The following is a 20,605-nucleotide window of genomic DNA, read 5'->3' as shown; positions in this document are numbered from 1 at the left end:
TAGCTAGTAAAGAACAGAACAGATATCCCATCCCAGGCACCCTGACCACCATCCTAAGGTTTCCTCCATGCTGAGCTGCCAAGGACTGAAATGGTAACAAACAATGAAGAATTTCTTTAGTCTTCAAGATGTTGAGTTTTCCCAAGTTGGAAATAGAAGCCAGGCCCATCATAAGAGTGAAGCATCCTTGCTCTCCAAGCTGAAGATATTACCAATCTAAGAAAATAAATAATATTATGAAACTCTGCTTTTGGCAAAGTTAAAACTTTAAAACAATAATGAAACCAGGAGAGAGGTGGAAAGAATGCCGACAATGATAACATTTGTCAGCATCCTGCCTTCTCTTCTCCACACATGCTCACTGGAGCTCTAAACCATGCTTTCCATCTCTGGAGGATGCAGGCACAGGTGGAGTATAATCTTTCCTGTGTTCTGAATCAGGAAGAAGAGATAGAAAAAATATAAAATGACCCCTATGAGGCCACCTATGTGTGGATGGAAGTTAGAGAAAGGTGGGTGCTTTGAGAACCTTTCTCCCTACATACTGTCTAAACCTGCCTTATGCGATGAGAAGAAACCATTTTCCAAGCCTATTTAATCTACTGTTGATGAAAACACTTTTGGAAAGAGCTACTATGCATGCTAGCATGTATTTCAAAGAAGAATAAGCTGTAGCTTGCTGACATTAAGTAACTGGACTAAAGTTTATATAAAACACAACTACCATTGTATAAAATGTGGCTATAACCACAGGAAAATCAATTCAAGTTTATTTATTCACTCATTCATTTTATTTGTTCATTCATTCTTTCATTTATTATTTTGTGTGTGTTATGTATGAAATGCATGTACATGTTTGTGCAGATACACTTGCACACATGTGTTTGTGTGTTTGTGCCCATGCATACAAAATTGTGCACGTGTGTGTTTGTGTATTTACTTAGGCAAGCGGTTATTATCGGCTGTCTTTCCCTATTGCTCTTGAAAATTTACAACCTCATTTCTCATTGACCCTGAAGTATGTTTTTTATTCTAGACTGGCCAGATAGCCTCTGGCATCCACTTGCTTCTGCCTTCCCAGTGCAGGGCCTAGAGACTCACACTGTCAAATCCAGTTTTTATGTGGGTGCTGGGGATGTGAATTCAGGTTTTATACTTGGACAGCAAGTACTTTTACCTACTGATCCATCTCCTTACCTCACATTTATTTTTTTAAATGTGCTTTGCTTGGCTTTTATGTGTCCTACAAACATCAAGGCCAATTCTGTTTGAGGCTTCACTCTTTTCTAGACTGGAATTTAATCTCATCTGTGCCAGCGGTTCTTCTTCTTGTTTGAGTACTATCAGTTCTTCTGAAGAGCCCACAAATATGGTCCTTCTCAAAAGAATGGGCTGAGCCTTTGCCATTCTGGTATTAACAAAACCTTTCCAAGTACCATACGAAAATGTCTGGGTTGCACTGGACCAAGTGCTATGAGCTGAAGAGGAAGAAATGGATTATAACAGCAGGCAAAGAACCCTGAGTGATGAGATAAGCAGCAAGTAGCGAATAAGCAAGCAAGGCCAGCCCCAGCGTTCTACATCCTCATTCTGAGTTATATTAACATAGTTTTGTGACTGTGTTAGTTACTTTTGGGTTGCTGTGACACAATGCCTCACTGGAACAAATAAGGAAATAAAGGTTTATTCAGACTCATGCATTGGAGACTTGAGTCTGTCATGTTGGGGAGAGCATGACTGGAAAGGTATAGAAATGGAAATAGCTCATTTGTAGCATATAATTGTATATATAATATGCATATATCTATATGTACACACACACACATATGTGTGTATATATGTCACAACAACAACAGCTTTTCATGTGGCACAGACCAAAAAGCAAAAGACTAGACAAGAACAAGATGCAGATTGTGATATTGAATAATGATGACTTGATAGAATAAGCTTTACCTAAAGGACAGACATCTGTGCAGACATTTCTATCTTGGGTTAATTGAGATATAAAGACTCAGAGGCAATGCAGGCAGAACCAAAGTCAATCTTTCCTTAAGGTCTTTCTTCAGATACTTTTCACAACAACAAGAAAAGAAATTAATAGGCAAAACTGTTAAAGGTCTATTCCTAGCAACCTGCTTCCTCTAGCTGGGCCACTGTTTGTAAAACACCCCCAAGAGCTAAGAACTGGGTATTTAAAACATGAGCCTATGGGGAAATCATTCAGAGTTAAGCCATGTTTAGCTAAAATGAGGGCAAACATGTCTTTACTGCAAACCCCAGAAAAACCCACACCAACACTTCTTATTGTATTTCAGATCTGAAAACTGTATTTTTTTTACTCTTAACCACACCTTAGCTCTTGTCATAGTTTCAGCCAAAGAAAATAATTTCAGAACAGCTCATGTTAGGCTTTTTCTCAGTCCAAAGAAAGAGGACAGGAAGTAAGAGATGACATTTGATTTTCTTTTTGAGGTTTCCTGCTCAAATTTAAGACCAAGAAATTTGGTGTGGGTTGTTTGAGTGAAATGAATTAGAGAGAAGTGTTATTTCTATTCAACTCATCCCATATTTTTTTTCTGAGGGAAGATAAAGTGAAAGCTGTAGTGTGTTCCTACAGCTGTTGTTCTAGCAAATGAAAATAAAAATTAGAAATGTGGATTTAAGTCAACATTAAGGCAAAGCAATATACCAAGAATTGATAGTACTGGAGAATGGGAAACTTGTGGTCACACTAAATTGGGAAAGGGATAGTAAATACTGGCTGGTTTTGAAAGTGACATTTGAAACGGCTCTTCGAAATGTGTAAGCTTTTGACACACAAAAGAAAAGATATTCTAAATGGAAGAAACAAAGTCAGATAAGTGAAGAAGACAGGAAATCTCATGATGAAAGGGTAAACAAGGGAGCAGAGGGTACTCATGTTTGACATGACCTTTTTTTGGATAGTCTGGTGGCATTTTATGAACTCTATATTGAAGGAAATAACACCCAATTTATCATGAATACATTGAGTTTAGAAAAAAATCTCTTTTTTTAAATTGGGTATTTATTTCATTTACATTTCCAATGCTATCCCAAAAGTCCCCCACATGCTCCCCCACCCACTCCCCCACCCTCCCACTTCCACTTCTTGGCTCTGGCATTCCCCTGTACTGAGGCATATAAAGTTTGCACGACCAATGGGCCTCTCTTTCCACTGATGGCCGACTAGGCCATCTTCTGATTCATATGCAGCTAGAGACACGAGCTCTGGGGGGGGGGGTGGGGGGAGGGGAGGTTTTGGTTAGTTCATATTGTTGTTCCACCTATAGGATTGCAGATCCCTCTAGCTCCTCCATTGGGGGCCCTGTGTTCCATCCAACATTGAGTTTAGATTCAGGACAAAAACCTGTTCTTGAAAACATTCCAAGAGAAATAGAGAGAAATCAAAGAGAGACATGATATTGAATTTATAGCCCAAAGATGTAGATAAAGCGGGAACATTGGGATAATAAAGACTTGAATTGCCATTATGCAATAGACAGCCAACATTAGCTATCTGAGATGACAGTAGAGAGCCATGGAAGCTTGAATGCTGGCAATATTATTATTCACAGAAAGAAAGAAAAAAAGCAAAGTGTCTTGAAGTGTCTGGTAGAAGTGGCATTTAGGAGGAAAAATTTAGATCTGTAAAAAGAGGACATGGAAATCATTCCATATGGAGAAAATGCAACAGGGGTAAGAACATATGAGAAATATTTAGAAAGACGACGATAAACTTGAATGACATGATTCTTAAAGTGAGATATTTTGCAAGAGAATTATTGAGTATTTTGAATCAATATTCATCAGTGAGATTGGTCTGAATTCTCTTAGTTGGGTCCTTGTGTGCTTTAGGTATCAGAGTAAATGTGGCTTCATAGAACAAGTTAGGTAGTGTTCCTTCTCTTTCTATTTTATGGAATAGTTTGAGGAAAATTGGTATCAGGTCTTCTTTGAAGGTCTGGTAGAATTCTGCGCTAAATCTATCTGGCCCTGGGCTTTTTTTGGTTGTGAGGTTTTTAATGACTTCATCTGTTTCCATGTGCAATATGGGTCTGGTTACCTGCTCTTGATTTAATTTTGGGATGTGGTATCTGTCTAGAAAACCATCCATTTCATCTAAATTTTCCAGTTTTGTTGAGGCTTTTATAGTAGGATCTTATGATTTTTTGAATTTTTTCCACTTCTGTTGTTATGTGTCGCTTTTCATTTCTGATTTTATTAATTTGGATACTGCCTCTCTGCCCTTTAGATAGTTTGGCTAGGGGTTTATCTTGTTGATTCTCTCAAAGAACCAGCTTTTGGTCTTGCCAATTCTTTGTATTTTTTTGTTTGTTTGTTTGTTTCTATTTGGTTGATTTTAGCCCTGAGTTTGACTATTTCCTGCTTTCAACTCCTCTTGGGTGAGTTTGCTTCTTTTTGTTCTAGAGCTCTCATGTGTTCTGTTAAGTTGTTAGTATAAGATCTCTCCAGTTTCTTTACCTGGGCACTTAGTGCTATGAACTTTCCTGTTAGCACTGCTTTCATTGTGTCCCATAAGTTTGGGTATGATGTGTCAGTATTTTCACTAAATTCCAGGAAGTCTTTAATTTCTGTCTTTATTTCTTCCCTGACCTAGATATCATTGAGTAAAGAGTTGTTCAGTTTCCACATGTGTATGTGGGCTTTCTGTAGTTTTTGCTGTTCTTGAAGACTCAGCTTAGGCCATGGTGATCTGATAGGATGCATGGTACTATTTCCATCTTCTTGTATCTGTTTAAGGCCTGTTTTGTCACCAATTATGTGCTTGATTTTGGAGAAGTTACCATGAGGTGCTGAGAAGAAGGCTTATTCTTTTGTTTTAGGGTGAAATGTTCTGTAGATATCTGTTAAATCCATTTGGTTAATAACCTCTCTTAGTTTCACTGTGTCTCTGTTTAGTTTCTGTTTCAATGAGCTGTCCATTGGTGAGAGTGGGGTGTTGAAATCTCCCACTATTTTTGTGTGGGGTTCAATGTGTGTTTTGAGCTTTGATAAAGTTTCTTTTATGAATGTGGGTGCTCTTGTAATTGGGGCATAGATGTTGAGAATTGAGGCTTTCTCTTGGTAGATTTTTTCCCCTTGATGAATCTCTGGGAGGGAAAGTAGATGGTGCTGGGTGGGGAGGAAGTGTTGAGGAGAGGGGAACCCGATTTGGTGTTGGGTGAGGGAAAAGAACTGAAGCCCTGAGGGCCAGCAGAAAGAATGGAAATGGGCAAACTCAGGAGATAGGAGGTTGGGGGGACCCCCCCAGAATGCACCAGAGACCTGGGAGGTGAGAGACTCACAGAACTCAAAGGGAGGACCTTAGATGAGTAGGGAGAGGGAACTTATAGAGCCCACCTCCAGCAGGATGACAGGGCATCAAATGAGGGAGAGGGGGGCCATCCCACAGTCACAACTCTGAATCATAATTGTTCCTGTCTGAAAGAATTACAGGGGTAAAAATGGAGAGGAACCTGAGGAAAAGAAGGTCCAGCGACAGACCCAAAGTGGGATCCATATCAAGGGGGAGGTCCCACGGCCTGACACTATTACTGAGGTTATGGAGACCTCACAAAAAGGCACCTATTGCCCTCTGGAAGACCCTACAAGCAGCTGAAAGAGTCAGATGCAGATATTTGCACCCAACCAATGGACAGAAGCAGCTGAACCCTGTTGTTGAATTAGGAAAGGCTGAACGAACCTGAGGAGAAGGGCCATACTGTAGGAGGACTAGCAGTCTCAATTAATCTGGACCCCTGAGATCTCTCAAACACTGGACCACCAAACAGGCAGCATACACCAGCTGATATGAGGCCCCCAACACACATACAGTAGAGGACTTCCAGATCTGTGTTCATTCAAAATTGATACATCTAACCTTCAAGAGACTGGAGGCCCCAGGAAGTTTAGAGGTCAGGTGTGGCGGCAGGTGGGGACACCTATGTAGAGACAGTGGGATTGGGGAAGAGGTGTGGGATTTGGAACAGAGAGGGAACAGGGTGGGGAATAATATGGAATGTAAAATAATTAATTAATTTTTCCCCCAGACATATCAATCTGGGAAGAAGTTGATAAAATTCAGGGATTGAGTATTTAAGTGTAAATACATTTCTCATTGATCTGGCATTTCAGACTAGAATTTCCTTCATGTATGTAATTAGACAGCACACCCCAGGCGTGCTGTGACTCTGCACAGTAGAGGTCCCAGATAGTTTCACCATGCATTACTTTCATTGACGTGATCTCACACAGCATTTACAGTCATCACGATCTCTCACAACTCTCACAGGATTAGAACCAATGCCCTATCTTGCAAATTCACTTCTCATCTCTATGATTTGAGTTCTTTCTGAGCAACCAACTCTCAAAGACACAGACAACATAATGCCCAAAAGCTTGCAGGCCGGCTAAGTATGGCAAACCTAGCAGAAAATCAACAATGTGACTGTATTAAACACGACAGAAGACAAGGGTGCACAGTAGACACCTCCTGCACATGTGTACGTGGGGCAAATTCACACTCATGAATGCTCTCTGGCTGTCCATCTGTCAGTCTCTTTTTCACTCGTCCCTCTCTCTCTGTGTCTCTGTATCTCTCTCTCTCTCTCTCTCACACACACACACACACACACACACACAGAGAGAGAGAGAGAGAGAGAGAGAGAGAGAGAGAGAGAGAGAGATAAGAAAGTGAGGAAGAAAGAGAGAAGGAAAGATAGAAAAAATTAAGCAAAAACAATGCAGGACTTCACATTCAGAGTCTCCAGGTCCCAGTCTGTGCTGCGTTCTATAGTGAAGTTGACTTTCCAGAGAGTTTTGTCACATCATTTATTAATGCTGTCATCAAAAATTAAATTGCAGAAATTCACACGTGAAAATGGGAAACACGAACGCTCACTACTTCGCTCAGTTGGTATTGCTCTAGGAGCATTCAGAGAAGTGGATGGCGATGCAAAGTCACTGACATCACCTCCAGTGACTCCACTGCACTTCCCCTACAACGGAAAAGAGCAAGAGTGAATGTGAAGATGGCCGGGGAATCTTGCTAGGAAGGAGACAGGGAAGCACCCACCACTCTTTGAATGCTTCCTGATTAAAGGTAGATCTTCACTTCCCTAGAACTCCATCATGGAGCAGTCAAGAATTTGTCTAATCAGGATATCATAGATTGGACTTCAATACTCTCTCTCTCTCTCTCTCTCTCTCTCTCTCTCTCTCTCTCCATCTCTCCAAATATGCTTACACTTCACATTTTTCAGATGCAGATTCTGGGATACAGAGGCCCAAAGATCAACATTACCTGAAGTAAGGTGGGGAAAGGGAATCTCAAGCCATAATTACAGAAATCAGCTCCGTGTCTTTTTACTTCCCTCATAGCCCCAACATTTGGTCTGAATTTGAGCACTATGTCCTACTTCATTTGTACCGGTATCCTATTTTTACTTGGAGTGCCAGTCTTGTAGGGTGTAACTGTCTCTTTGATTAATATCCCAAGCATTCTAAGACTGGTTGCTTTCTTAAGATCAAAGTTTTTCTCTTACACACAGAGTATATGTACAGAAAGAAAAAATAAGTATGCTGTTGTTTTTTATTTCTCCTTTTTTCAAAAGAGACAAAGTCTTCAGGAGAGTGAAACCTGTCCCTGGATCCTGGTCCATGGGTCCTGCTATCTGTTTTAATGGCCTTTTATTTTCCTGGAGAGTCAGAATATGTACTATTAAACACCAACTTCTGCCTACATCCTGTCCTTATCATTCTATGACTAAGAGCTCATTCATGACACACAGTCTTTGTGAGAATGGTGTAACTCGTCGGTTTCTCTAACTACCAGAAGACACAGCTAGGAAGTAGCAGTGTTGAACTGAAGCTTCTACAAGGTGCCAGGATATCCCAGGCCCATCGTGTATGCTGTCCGACACCTGGCTTATGCACACAGAGCATAGAGGACATAATCCACAGCTTCCACCCTCATCTAAAGATACCGTGTCCCTGCCTTCAAAGTGATTCATAAAATGTCTCATTAAATCACCTTCAAGAGATTTCATAAAATGTCCCATTAGATGTGATCCGCAGCTTGAATCTAATCTCACCAGAAGCTCTTGGTGTGAGAGGAGTTGGACCTTTAATTTGCTCCCTTGATGTCAGTTAGATTTGAGGCCTGGTGGTGGTATGCCTGTTTTCCTTAATGGCTGAGGGCCAAGCCAGGCACCCTCTCCTGCTCATAAGCAATGGATGGTTTGCACGGAAATGCAGAGCTTCCCGGGGACCCCTGCTGCACTTCATCTTACAGGGTTTGGCTCACGATTCCAGCCAACTGAGATCATTTAGAAGTTTGATTTTTGTCATCAATCATTTTCTATCCCTCCCAGCTGTGTGTCAGCCACAGATGTGATAAGCGAACTTTATCTATCTTTGTCTAAATTGCAGATACAAAATATTAAACAGGGCTCAGGAACATACCTCTGCTCTCGTCCCAGGAACTTAGAAAACAGGCTTCGTCTTCATATTTGCCCTTTGATACCTGTTTTTGTTTTTTGTTTTTAATCCTTTAGCAAAGGCTTCAAGTGTAGAGCTTTGATAGTGTCTTCCTTTACTTGTGAGTTGTAATGCTAGGGACTAAAGACAGGCTCAGTGTTTGTTGAGTGGCTTTCAGAGGACTTGGGTTCAATTCCCAGCACCTACCTGGCAGCTCACAATTATCCATAATTCCAGTTCCAGAGGATCTGGTATCCACACAGAGACATGCATGCAGGCAAAAAATGAAAAAAATCAATGCACATAAAAATGAATAAATCTTTATTAAAAATTTGGGTCCAACTCTTCCTTAAGAGTTGGGGGCATTGAAGGACCTAAAGAGGATGCAAACCCCACAGGAAGACCAACAGAGTCGACAAACCTGGACCCTTGGGCCTCTCAGAGACTGAGTCACCAACCAAAGTGCATACAGGGCCTGGACCAAGGCTCCTGGTGCATTTGTAGCAGATGTGCAGCTCAGTCTCCATGTGGGTCCCCCAACAACTAGAACAGGGGCTATCCCTAAAGCTAGTTCCTGTTCCCCAACTGGGCTGCCTTGTCTAGCCTCGGTGGGAGACAATGTGACTAACCCCGCAGAGACTTGATGCTCCAGGATGGGGGGGTACCCAGGAGAGGGCCCCATTTTCTCATAGAAGAAGGGGAGGGGAGGGGTGGGGAGGAGGGACTCTATGAACAGGGTAAGGGGGAACGGGGATCAGGATGTAAAATTAATAAATCAAATAATTAATGGAGAAAATATGGGTTCAGTTCATAAATCCCAGACCAGCAGAGCAGCCATGAATACTCTCAGTGTCTCAGTAAATATGGGCAATGATCTCAGTCTCATGTGGTCATTGCTGAGTCCAAACAACTTTATATCTGCCAAGCATATTTGCTCATTCAGAGCTCTTGTGTGTATATATATACACAATTCTATCAGAATTCCTTTTCTTTCCCATTAATTCCATCCTCACACTATTCTTTGTCCTTTCGTGAAAAGTTCCCCATAGATTCATGTGTTTGAACATTTGGTCCCCAATGGGTGACACTGGCTATGTAAACCTCAGGCAGTGGAACCTCACAGAGAGAGAGAAGTGATCCTCTGGATGGACTTCTTGCTCCTCTGATTGGAGCTCAGTGTTGAACAGTGCGTTAGACCAAGCTATTGGCTTCGAGTCAGAAGTCATGTGGACAAAGGCATCTTCAAGATCTGTGTGAACAGGTATCACATCTGTTTGCTTGTCATCATTCCAGATGAAATTCCATAAAAAGCAGACTCTGAGGTGGTCCTTTGTACACAAAACAGTTATTGGAGAGGAGTTTGAGAACTGGCCCCTATAAGATGGAACTGTAAATGGATTGGACACAGGCAAAGAAGCTGATACAATGAATTAAGCAAAAGAACTCTGCTAGTCTTATGGAGAACTTGGCAGAGAGATGGCTCTTCAGTCTTATCCCAAATAGAAGCAAGAAAGTTGAGCCTCTCGTCACCTGCCTTCCATGAAGGCTGCTTCCAGGAAGGGGATGGAATTTTGATCTTGGAATTTGTCTTTCACTGAGTACATTCCCAAACAGAAACAGCTGAGAACCACCAAAGTACACAATGGTTGGAAGCAGAAACTGCTCCTTGTGGAACTGGAGAGTGTCTGCTGGACGATCTGTGCCTAGTGGTACATGATTCATTAAAGGCTTAAGAAGATGTTCTGTGGGGCTGTCATCATCTATTAGTCTCCATATATTTCAGCTTCCTGGTAAGGACTGTTTAGGCACTCACTGTAAGGATGAGGAAAATCAGCCCTCCTTCCTTGATAAGGGAAGACCACCCTTCCTAGAGGAGAAATTTTGGGGTAGAGGGAACGATAGGCTGGTGGCACTGAAGCCAAAAGACAAGAGATGATTCAAAACAAGTAAAATAAGATTCTGGAATGAGAGACCATGGCATGAGCCTATGGTAGCCATAGACCAGGCCAGGTCCTCATGGCCTCCGGTGCCAGATGTCAGAGTTTTGGCTAGATCCACAAATAAGTTGTGGGGTCCATAAAGTTTCAATAGAAGATTGAAGACCGTGCTCTCATAGAAAGAACAGAAGGTTGAATTACTGAGGCTATTTTTAATGCAAGGATTCCATGGAGGCACCAGCTACCCAAACTCAATCATATGTATGATCTCCATGTAGAACAGTGTCTGACTGCCCTCACTCCAGGTCCTCTGTGAACTGAAGAAATCCTGAAGAAGTCTCCTGTGAGTGTAGTCTAGCCTTGGCAGTGAGTGTCTATGAGTCCATTCTCAGTTAAAAGAAACAAAGAGCAAGCTTCAGATTGTCAATTCAGAGAAAGTGGGGGTATCTCTTGGCACAATAGACGCTCAAAAGATCATCAGCTGAGAAGTCTTCCTGGACAGACTTGATGTCCATTATCAGCCACTTACCACCTATATCATACCTATACTTTACCATCTATAGTATAGCTTGTTAATAGTCCACATTCATAAAGTTTGTTCATCCATGAAGTGAGAACAGGAACTTCCAAGCACTTCACTGGTAGGGAAATAAAACTTATCCAATGACAAAAGTTTTATTTTTATCATGCTGACAGATTTTTTTTTGGAAAGATGAGGATCGATGCTAATGAAAGCGGATACTGAAGGCTCTGTTGCTCACCGTGGGTGTGTATGCTGAACTGCAATAAGCAATTCTAGGAAGGAAATTTTGAAATTTCATTTCACATTGTGCTATAAGCAACTCACTTCACAAGTGGTCCAGTTAGAATCATCACTGACTACCAAGCAGCTTGTTTGCCACTCCTTTTAAATTTATTTCAAACATTACATTATTTTCTGTGTTGTTTTATAACAAGATCATAACTTTAAATGATGATGATAATAATAATAAGTGCTTCTCAATTCCTGTACTGATAAAGTATATGCAGAAAGGGATCCTGAAAACCCTAGCCCTTGCATTTAACCGAAGGCCCATTTCCTTCCAAAAGCAAGTATCTCCCTCTATCTGACCACCTCACAGTAAAGAGAATAATCCATCCTCACCCTGTGATCCCCTACAAAAGGCTTTGGTAGACAATAAGTGGTTTTCTGCAGGGTAACATCACAGCAGTCTCTGAAGGTATCCTTTAACCATCTTGCTGACTCTATTTCTTCAGCTCACTGTCCCTCTCTCTCCTGGACTTAGTCACTTCTTTCCTATAAGATCTTGCATATTATCCTCATTTCTAGTTTTTTTTCCTTATGTTTTCATAATTCTGTTCTCCTTCACCCACTATACTGCAGCCAAGGTGATTGCTCATCCCATTGTGTTTCTCTGACCATGACACTCTCTGTGCTTGATAGAAGGGACATTGGTACTTCTCAATGTGAAGTTAAAGGTCATATATGGTTAAGCCTCTATCTAATTTGCCAAGGGCCTCTCCTGCTTCTCTACTGTGTGCAAAAACACTATGTTGGTCTTTCACAAACTACCTTGTAGTAGTTCCCCAAACTCTCCATTCACTTTCTATGCTTCCTTCATTTACAAACACCAAACACTAATTCTACTCCCCTAGGTATCTTCTGAGAGGTTGTTCTCTCTCCACTTCTCATTCAAGTCTGAAGATGCTTACAGTCACCTGCAGTACTTCTAAATCAGGTCAGTTTTGGGTCTGCTGCCTATATTGGACAGTATGATCCTCAGGGGAAATATACTATAATCTTTTGAAATCTTGCCACCCAGCATGTATGCAATGCAATCCATGGGTCTGTTAATGTTTTCTTAAATGATTTTTTTTTCAGATTTATACCCCATGGCATAAAACAAAGCAACGTAGAAAATCTCTGACTGCTCCATAATGCTGACTTCACAAAGTCCCCAGCCACCCACAGGATCTCTCAAAGTTGTCATCTGGAGGATAGGGGAGCTTTGGGGAAAAAATCAGAGCCCCTCAATTACCAATTCTGACAACTCTTATTTTAGCTTGAATCTCCCCATGCAAATAGACAGTTGACATGTGATTGGAGAAGAAATAGAAGTATGTTTCTATTAAAACCATGTTCCTTAAGTTGTCGCTCTGAATTTATATCCCTCTGGCCTTTGCCAAGTTGGCTCTGGGCTATATTCTGTCCTGAAATTAGAGCATTCTTCTTGTAGCCCCAGGAGATGCCTAAGATCCTTGAAGATGAAAACCAGACTCTGAACCATAGCTTTGGGAATTAGGGGAGTCCAAAGTGTAACTTCCCTATGCAACATGCTTGGGATAACCCAGCTTTCCTTTGCACTTCTGATTAGAGTTTTGAGATGGAAGAGGTCACAGCTCCAATGATCTCAGCCGAAGAAGATGAGGAAGAAGACCAGCACAAGTGGTAAGAATCAGGTACATTGGGGTGAAGGAAAACACTACCTAAAATGTCAGAGGTCCTTGAACTTTATTTAAGAAGAAGCAGTTGTGGGGTATGTGTGCATGAAAATGTTGAATTTTATCACAATGAGCAATTATTTGGTATCTGTTATTTTCGTGACATCCACTAAGCCTGAGGAAGGACGAAGACGAAGCTAAGAAGTTGATTGCCCTTGAACTACTTACTCATTGCTACTTTTAAACAAGGGTTTGGCTCTCAATTGCCAGTAGGATAGGTTATTATGAGTCTCAGAAAAGATTAAAATTGCATCTGTGAGTGACATGGCATAGAACCAGGGAAGATGGAACAGGGTTAAGAGTCACGGTGTCAGGATCAGCTGCTCCATAAAGCATGACCTCATGCCACTCAGAGCCTCGGTTTCCTCTGCTGGATTTACAGTCATAATAGCCACTTCAGAAAGGGGTTAGAGGGGGATTAAAGGAGAAAAAGTGTGGGAGCTCTTGGCCTGAAGTAGCACTAGCTTGTTTCTCTTTTGCTGTCCATCAAAGCTACGACTCAGTGACCTCATGGGAAACCGTGGGGAGAGATAGCATTCAAGAAGGAACATGGGGAAGAGTATCCAGAGTACAGAGTGGAAGCCTTTGCCCTCCTCTTTCAGCTCTCCAAGGAATGTCTTCCTGCCCGGTGTCCTGGACAACTGCCTGTCTTTAGAATTAACAAATGCTCTGACTTGCAGGTATTTCTATTTGCCTGAGAAATGAAGCTAGCTAACTCAGTCCAAAACCAAGAAAGACTACCGCCATACTGGCTTCTCCATTGAAGCTTCCATACCCCCGCCAGACCACAGAGCACATAAGAAGAGGAAAATAAACAAAAGGGCAGGGCGAACAAAGCCTTTTCCTCACCGGGTTAGCCTGTGGTCTAGAGCAGAACAATCTGGCTTGGGAATCTCAGCTTGGTTTAGGGAATCTCGGCTTGGTTTAGGATGGCTGATTGTTGGAAAGCTCCAGCGTCTGTCAGAAGCACGCAGGCAGCTGGCTTATGTCTCTGTGACTTCTTTCATTTTATACATAGAAAAGCACATTTCCAAATGTGTCTGTAAACACAAGAGATGACCCACTTTCCCTGCTCTGCTTCTTCTTCCAAGTTTTAACTCAGAAGAAATGCAGCTATCCTGTTACAGTGGGCCTGAGAAACTTAAATACAACATAGCATTCTTACTATCAGACAATGAGGGGTCAATGAGGAGTGATGATACTGCAGGGCAACTCTGAGACAGCTGCTTCCATCTCTGCTTTAAGATCTATGTTTTCATCTTTCAGATGGACACAGCGACACTTCAAGGATGGGTTTATGAATTAAGTAATTCCATATATGGAAGAATTATGTTAAGTCTCAATAAGCGTTTGCTTCTTCCATGTCTGCCACCATGATATAGGGGATATGTCTTGCAATCAGTCTTTAAAAATTCTCTTTTGCAAAGTTTAGCTCTTTTCCTCACCCTTTCTACTCTGTGGGGCTGATTCAAGAGATTAAGAAAAAGATGGAATGAACGTACTTGGCTCATGAAAAGAGCACTAGAACAAAAATAAAGTCTGTTTGATGCTTGTTTTCTCTAAATGACAGCAAGGTCCATGAAAGAACCAAGTATTCTTAAAGACTCACCTGAGCAAGGGTGGTGGCTCAGTGGCAAAGCTCTTGTCTAGTGTGTATCAGGTTCTGCTTTTCATTATTAGCATTTCTGGGGTTGGGAGTATGTCTTATCCCATCAATGGATCCTTGAACTCCCAGAATGATGAATTATAATCAAAGAGAAGGAGAAAAATGGAGATACTAGTTGCTGTTGAAGTCAAGCCATATTGGCTACAGGGCCAAGCCCGAACTCTTTGAATATCATACAGCATCAAAGAAATCAAGTCTGGGAAAGCCTGATGCCAGATAAATGATTAACTTAAAGCCTATATGCTCTAATCTGAGATCAAAGGAGGTACTCTTTCCAACAAGTAAAACCCTCTGAAAAATTAGAACATGATTCATGCTAACAAGGCACTTAGGATTCAAGTAAGTAGACAGCCCCAGCCCAAGGAATTAGAGGTATGTCTGTCTAAGGGAGGAGGTCGACAAGATCATCCTCAACTTTTATGTTCAGAGGTAGGATTTCCATGACCTGAGGCTATCTAAGGTCTAAAGGGTTGAACTTCTAGAAGAGTTATTCACCACTGATCTATAATTTACTAAGGTCTAAGGTCAACAAGAAAAGGATGCCTCCCATTGATCTGTTACACTCAAGTTCTAGTTTAAGGTCTTGCACAAATGAATTCCCAGGTACCTAACTTTCTATATTTGCAGTAGGAAGTCTTCATTATTAATTTTCAGATTACCTCTAACCCTCCTATGAAGGCAAGTTCTTATCTATCTCCTTTTGTAGGATGAAGAGAATCCCAACACAGAGCCAACCACTCTAGTTCCTTCTGTATTTCTGAGAAACTATCTCATTTGTTAGGGTCTATGATACTTCATGATGCCAGTCCAGTCTGAAACAGAAGGTAGAAAGAAGTGTGTTTCCCTATTATTTGACACCTTCATCTACACTAGCATGTCACAGCCTGTGGGTCATGACCCCTTTGTGGGTAGCATATCAGATATTCTGTACATCAGATATTTATATTATGACTCACCATAGTTGAAAAATTAAAGTTATGAAGTATCAATGAGAATAATTTCATGGGGGTCACTGTAGCATGAGGAACTGTACTGAAGGATCACAGCATCAAGAAGGTGAAGAGCCACTGATCGACCCAGTTGTCCAAGCCAGAATCTGAGGAACAGCTTTGACTCTCCTTACCATTTCTGTCTGCCTAACTTCACTGTCACAATGTCTCTTTCAGAGTCTCTCTCAAATCAGCTTTTGCTGGTATCAGGATTTCTCTGGAGGACTCAACAAAGTCCTCTCCATGCCTGAGATTCCTACAATGATTGAAATTCCATTGTTTCTTCCCCGTGGGTATGTATTTCTGCCTTTGGACGGACAACTTCAGTCCAGCTTTCACATGTCCCTCAGAACCACTCTGTGCAGATTGTGACCTGATGCTTCTAACACACTGTCCTTCACCAGTCCCTATGCCCTCAACCCCTACACTCTATCATACACATCTTACTGGACAAAATGCCTACTTGTGTCATTCACTTCTTGCTGGACATGCTGAGGTTTTGGATAACCTGTCCATCTTTCAGTCTCAGCTGTTCCAAAGGTGCAGGCTCTCACACTCTCCAGTGCTTCAGCCCCTTCACGTTTCACATATATTTCACCTGAGTGATTATTTTAGATTCTGACAGTGTGGATTCATCACGGTGTTTCATTTGGTTGGTTTTATATCGCATTTCTGTTTTTACCAAGAAAACTCATTTTTTCCTCTAAAACTCATCTTAATGTTGCTTCCCAGTAAAGACTTCTCTGTTAGTAGCCTCCTCTGCATTCCTTGAGCAACCCCAGCTCATGGCCATCCCAGTGGTCACGAAAGGGGCATCTCAGTTGACTGGTCCCTTCTTGTCTGCTTCCCTTCCTAGAATAACCATAAGCTTCCTGAGGGAGTGCACCTCAGAGAGGCCTCGCCTGGGACTTGAAAGTAAGGAGAAAACAGCACAAGAATTTTCTGGGGAATAAAGATGTCCTCTGAAGTTCTAAGCCAAGCAGAGAGAAAACTCACATTTATTTTATAAAAGGTCAACTCTTAGGATATGTTCCGATATTACTAGCTTTTCTCAACACTATGACAGAACATCTGACAGGAACAATTTAAAGGAAGAAGTTTTTATATTAATTCTTGGTTTGGGGCAGATGCAACCCATCATGGCAGAAGGCAGGGTGGTGGAAGCACAAAGCCACTGGTTACATTGTGACAGAAAGCAGAGATCAGAGTAAGATCTGAGCTGGTCCTCAGCTGGCTTCCTCTCTTTTTATTCAATCTGGGATTCTAGTTTATGAGATGTTGCTACTGAGGGTGGGTTCTTTCTCCAATGGGTAAACATCTCTAGAAATGTTCTCACGAATACACCTAGAATTGTGTCTCCTATGTGATTCCAGATCCAGTTAAGTTGACAGTTGAAGATAAAACCATTATACTTCTTAGTCTCATTTATTCCTTGAACTAGACAAGAAGGAGCCCAGACAAGGTTGCTGTACCAGCATCTGGAATATCCAGATTGTTCTCCATTCTGGTTAGGTTTGTTTGCTTTGTTTTCTTGTCAACTTGACATAAGCGACAGTTTTCTGAGAAGAAACACAACTGAGAAAATGCCTCCATCAGACTGCCTAAAAGTCTGTAGGGTGGTTTATTGTTGTTGTTAGTTGGTCAGTTTTGATTTTTGTTTTGTTTCTTTTTTCTTTCTTTTTTTTTTTTTCCGTAAATTAATGACTGATTCGGAAGCATCCAGCCCACTGTACGCTGTGGCATTTGGACAGGTAAGTGATCCTGGGTGATGTAAGAAAGCGGACTGAGCAGTCTAAGGTGAGCAAGCCAGTAAGCAGCACTCCACCACAGCTCCTGCTTCTGTTCCTACCTCCAGGTTCTTGCCTCGAGTTCCTGCTCTGCCTTCATTTCACTATACCTAGAAGCTGAAATAAACTATTTCCTCCACAAGTTGTTTTTGGTCACAACATTTATATCAGTGATAGAAATTAAACCTAGGCAGATGCTGAGCCATGTTCTGTCTAGCTGATTTCCCAGAACAATTCATTTCACCTCTGAGCTTCATTCAGTCTCTTCAAATGGAAAGCAAGCCTGTAGAAAACAAGCCATAATTTTCATTCTGAGCTGTCCTTTAGAGCCTTTGAGTAAGGCCCAGGCACTGGTATTTTTAAATGCCTTCCAAGTGATCTAAATGCCAGGATTCAGTGCTGTTGAGAAGGTACAAACGGTAATATATCATCTGGTATAAAGGATGTCCAGTATGACTGGGATTGATGCTGCTGTTGTAGTAACAACAGTGGTAAAAGATCCCCATCGATCTGCTCACATTTGTAGCACACGGAACAGTAACAAGTGTACTGAGTGCTGCACTGTGCTGGATTGGTAGATATTGTTCCACAGTAGCACAATCTGATTATATAGAATTGGAGTGGTTGGTAAAGAGTCATTTTGAATTTGTTTCAGTACCTTGAGCTTAAAATGCTAATTATTTTGATGGATTATCAAAATGTCTGAGAGCTAGAGACTGACTCTTAAATCCCTCTGTTATAGCAGCTTTGGGGTCCTAAGCCAAGCTCTCTCAACTCCGTTGAAGCTCTAGACTTGAGCTTCTCCAGCTTTGTTCCTGGAAAGCCCTGTACCCAACTGATGAGAGCCACCTCGTTTTTCTATGTTTCTGGATCTCTATTGGAAGAAGCAGCTGCTGATTTTCATAGGCTGATCCCACCCAAAGCTACCTACAGTGTGCAATCCTGTACCCAGAGAGGCTGCTTAGAAAACAAGAATGTGTGTGTGTGTGCATACATGCATGCATGTGTGTGCGTGTGCGTGTGCGTGTGCGTGTGCGTGTGTGTGTGTGTGTGTGTGTGTGTGTATGTAAACATATATTCCAGGCAAGCCATTCTTCCGAGAGCCATAGAGCTGCATCTGGAGCTCCAGAAAATCTATGGCTTGGGACAGTTTCCAAGGCCAGGCAAAAGTCCAAAGGGCACGTTACCCCCAGAGAGCAACTGGGCAGCTTCCTAAGTTAGGGAACAGGGATGGGAATGATGGTGGCTAATATACTCAGACCTGGGAGGGTTGAAGTCCAGAAATCTGCCCTAAATGTAGCCACTCAGAGGCCAAGCATCCATCCAATACAGTGGTTCTCGACCTTCCTAATGCTGCAACCCTTTAACACAGTTCCTCATGGTGTGGCCACCCCCAGCCATAAAACTGTTTTCATTGCTAATTCATAACTGTAAATTTCTACTTTTATGAATAATAATGTAAATAGCCATATTTTTGATGGTCTTGACAACCCCTGTGAAAGGGTCTTTAAATCCCCAAAAGAGCCTTGGCCCACAAGTTGAGAACTTCTTATCTAGTGGATGCTTGCGGTGGCAGCCATGTCTCAAAAATACCAGAGAAGCATCCTCAAGACAACCCATATAGCCAGAACTTGCAAAATTAAAAAATAAAATACCCAGAAAGGAAACATTTCAAACTTCCAAATAAGTGGTTAGCAGTATTCTGCTCAGCTTGGTTTTTCCCTTTCAACTTCCTTTGAGGTACAGGGTACCTCAATTTTGTAAGCAAAAGCAGAGGGATGATATCTAAAGCCTCTTATCCCCTTTCTACAGCCTTTATCCCAAGACAAAGATCTGTTTTAAAAATAGCAATTGTCTTAAATATGGTCCCTGATGAATCACAAGTGACAAGACTGGAGGATGGTGACACTGGCTCCCAAGACACATGTACTCTGTTGCTGATCTAGTTCTCCAAGTAGGTAGGGCCTCTGTCTACCACTGGGAATCAAGTGCTCTGGCTTATTGGCATTAGGTGATGGATGTTATAAGGATCCACTCATATCTACTACATGAGCAGAGGGAAGACAAAGGGCTTGAAACCTTTTAGCCCTAAACATACAGAGTCCCAGTCTCTACCTACAGTTTGAAACTTCCCCTCTGCTACTTCACACATGCAAATGAAAGGCATATTTATACATGGCACACATACTTGAATGTATCCCAGATTTTTTGAAACCACAATCAATTTCTAGGTAAAGATAAATGTAGTGAAAGGTACCATAATGATATTTATGTGTCTCAACCTGAAATGAGCCAGCTGGATGAGAACAAATCACTATTAGCTTAGGACTGGCAATGCCACTGTTCAGTAGACAGGACATTTGGAGCCAGCCACTGGAAGGGTTCTTTTTTCAGATATTCGGGAAACTGGGTCTAAGCAGTGATCATTAAGGTAGGACACATGTGTTTGCTGTTGTTGTTGTTGTTTTGTTTTCTAAGAATGCCTGTACTTTATACACATCAGAGCCTATTATTCTGTAACATTAAAGTCATTCAGTTGCCTTCCAGTTAAAATTTGTCTGCATGAGGCTGGAGAGATGGCTCAGCGGTTAAGAGCACTGACTGCTCTTCCAGAGGTCCTGAGTTCAATTCCCAGCAACCACATAGTAGCTCATAACCATCTGTAATGGGATCTGATGCCCCCTTCTGTTGTATCTGAAGACAGTGACAATGTACTCACATATATAAAATAAATAAATCTTTTAAAAATTGTCTACATTATTATAAACAACTCTCTATTTACCAATAAAAAATGAGCAATTCTGCTATGGTTTAAATAAAAAGTATCTGGTACCAAACAAACAAACAAACAAACATAAAAGTAAAGGCTTGGTCCCCTGTTAGGTGTGTTATTTTAGGAAGTTCTAGAACCAACGGGAGGTAGGATCTTGGGGGTTTATCTTATTCCAGGTCTCTCTTGAGTTTTCTGCTTCCATAAGTCAGTAAAGATATTCCTTCAAGTCATGCTTGTATGGTCATGAAATTCATGACAAGACAAATTTGGATGAGTCTTGGAAGAGAAATGTCAAATGAAACTTTGTCATCAGAGATAACCAAGGGTGTTCTGGAGAAATTTTTATCTAGAAGTATGGATTGTTTGGTCAGAAAGATCTAGACATAGCTGGTATCTGGGTTTACAGTAAATTTTCTGGGGAAACTCAGAAATGACCTAGATGTGGCAGAGGG

General features: G+C 41.5%; 1 long non-coding RNA gene across 9 annotated transcripts in view; it reads left to right on the top strand.

Annotated features, from left to right (window-relative positions):
- The window catches only part of Gm12519, a 34,304-nt gene extending 14,303 nt beyond the window's left edge, over positions 1-20,001 (top strand). The window contains exons 3-8 of one of the 9 annotated variants that reach the window (XR_881294.1): positions 12,093-12,175; positions 12,812-12,885; positions 13,431-13,618; positions 15,771-15,886; positions 17,310-17,344; positions 17,449-20,001. This is a non-coding gene — a long non-coding RNA (predicted gene 12519). Of the gene's footprint in view, positions 1-12,092; positions 12,176-12,318; positions 12,886-13,430; positions 13,619-15,770 lie in introns of all 9 variants that reach the window. The other 8 variants (XR_003955419.1, XR_003955417.1, XR_003955416.1 and 5 more) reach the window with 8 other exon arrangements.
- Positions 20,002-20,605: the final 604 nt, after the last annotated feature.

This window comes from Mus musculus, chromosome 4 (assembly GCF_000001635.26).
Source record: "Mus musculus strain C57BL/6J chromosome 4, GRCm38.p6 C57BL/6J".
Taxonomy (NCBI): domain Eukaryota; kingdom Metazoa; phylum Chordata; class Mammalia; order Rodentia; family Muridae; genus Mus; species Mus musculus.
Note: the sequence above shows the minus strand (reverse complement) of the source record. Positions and strands in the feature narration are given on the sequence as shown.